Source organism: Sitophilus oryzae, unplaced genomic scaffold (genome assembly GCF_002938485.1).
Source record: "Sitophilus oryzae breed Bouriz unplaced genomic scaffold, Soryzae_2.0 scaffold_1393_pilon_pilon, whole genome shotgun sequence".
Taxonomy (NCBI): domain Eukaryota; kingdom Metazoa; phylum Arthropoda; class Insecta; order Coleoptera; family Curculionidae; genus Sitophilus; species Sitophilus oryzae.
In genome coordinates this window covers 3,279,558-3,282,222 of record NW_022146052.1, presented here as the reverse complement: position 1 = coordinate 3,282,222, position 2,665 = coordinate 3,279,558, and positions in this window count along the sequence as shown.

The window sequence follows — 2,665 nt, the reverse complement described above, 5'->3', positions numbered from 1 at the left end:
GGAGTCATACGAGTATCAAAGTCGGATTTCTCATATCTAAAAACACCCAGACACCAATTTTTCTCAAGATATGGACGCTAGTTCAGAAATTATTTAGAAAATAAAATAAAAATGAAACTGGTACACGCTGTAGCTCCGAAACGAAGCATTTTACGACCTAGTTAGTTTTATACAGAGACGGATGAAAAGTTATTACACTTCAAACCATTTAAAAAACATGTAGGTGGCGCCTCCTTCAAGTTGGAGTCATATTGACATCGAAATCAAGTGTCTCATGCCAAAAAATACTCAGACACTAATTTTCATCTAAATATTGACTATAGTTCAGAAGTTCTACACCCCGTACCTCCAAAACAAATCATTTTAGGACATGAATGTAACTTTTTCACTTAATTTTATCTGAAGAATTTGCTAACATAAAAGCTCATGAAAGAAAACGCCTTGCGTGACCATCTTCTGATGCGTATCAGATACTCGTCAGCGAGTAATGACAGTATGTATGTATGTATATGTATGCTAACGAAGTTTTCCGAATACAATTCCGGCTCACCCTGTATATTATATTCACATTAATAGTATGTAATAAAATTATATAAGGATTCTTGCCACTTAACTGCTAATATAGAAATTTAATTTCTTAAAAAAATATATACCTAAACTATTAAATTCTACGTAAAAGTGTGCTTTGGAAATTCGTTTAAAAAAATACAAAATTTTCCATAGCAAAAAAGTGACAGCGATTTGTTAAAAATACACATTTTTAAAAAATATCCCGTAACTCCGAAATATTAACAGATATCGATGGACGGTTTTCACCATCATGTTTTTGATAAAAATTCAGCTCCGAACACCGATATTAATTTTCGTCTATCTTCCCTACAGGGTGTCCCAGAAATAAACGCAAGTATATTAAGGGGTGGTAGATCTGGTCAAAAGAAACATATTTTCTCTTGCCATTTTAAAATAAATTGAAAATATTCGCGTTATTTAACTTTGAAATTTAAAAAAAAATAATAGCAACATTTTGAGAACTGCCGGCAGATATCGTCAACTACATCCAATTACCCGGATCAAGCCCGGATCTCAGGCAATTCGATACGATATGTTGCCATATGGCCAAGAAAGTATATTCTTAAAAATAAGTCATAAAATCACACCACCTGAAGAGTTTGGCGGAGATTGTAGAGATGCATTACATTTTTAAGATTATGATATTATTACACAAAATAAATTAAAAGAAAAAACTTACTCAACATTAAAAAAAGTTATTACTTATGACAGATCGATGTAACTGTAACAGTTCTCTTTTTCGATACACACGTAACTAAAATACACTTCACTGTGCTGCTTTACTTGTACATGCTATTAAAATAACTGCTAAAATAACAGTCCCCATTTCTAATACATTATTTTGATATTGGCTTCATCGCAATTTGAACCAGTGATTTACAAAACACCTTGAAAAGCGCACATCGCACATTACTTTGAATATATTTCTGAATAAATAAATGTTGAGAATTATATTGTCTCTTATCACTACTTAACAACTACTTTTAATATATGAAAATACATGTTTCACACAACAATTTTAAATATATATTTCGACCATGCCATCGACAGCCAACCGTCAGCCAAAAGTTCGGCGTGTCAACTGGTTCTTTGTCCTTTGAGCTTGCGTTATGCGACGATATTAAGCCAGATTACCGTAGTTTCAACAATTTTAAATTCAAAATATTCGAAGCAATCAAATCCGTATTAAATTTTAAAAATAAAACAGAGCAACATGAAAGGAAACAAACAAAACAAAATTTAATCGATTATTGATTGAGCCTGTTTTTGATATATTGAATTCTAAATTACGATAAACATTTTAGGAATTTCTTTTTTGTGACCTGATTGTGAATAATATGATGAATCATTTTATTAAATTTATTCTAAAATAAAGTTATTTTGCAGCATAACAAAGATTTTCGCAAACGTCATAAACGTAATGTTTTAGTTAATATTCGGTGGTTTTTGTTTTCATTAAAAGGGAAAGTACTAAAAATAATCAATGTGTTTCTTTTCTAGAATTATTATTAATCAGCACTGATAAAAGATTAAATTTAACATTCCTAATTTTTTGTGTAGAAATTTGTCTATTAATTTATAAATATAGAACTATGTAGAATGTGGATAACACAGGAGGTTGCAACACTGCAAGGTTTAGATACATGGGTAGAGAAATCTCAGGTAAATAAACAAGTGGCACTAAAAAGTTTTTGAAAATTTTCCGGAAATTGTCAAGAAAAATTTTAAATTTTCAACAATTTTTTTTTCGCAAAAAAACCTCGTAGGCATGTTTCTAGCGTCGAAATATACTGCCAGTTAAAATACTTGCTCTTATTTCTGAGACATCTTTAGAAAAGGGTGTTTCCCTTTAAAAGCGTCCAATTTGGCTTACTCTGTACAGGGTGTCCCACTAAGAATAGCTCCCGGCTTTAACTCGGAAAGTATTAGTCGTAGAGCTTGCGGAAAAAATATCTATAACTAAAGAGAGCATGATAAATTGCTGGAAATTATTTTCAAGTTTGTAGAGCGGCCGCTAGAGGCAACTGCTATTAAAAATAAGAAAAAGGGACACAATTTTGTCCAGATAACGGATATTATAAATAATGGATTTATA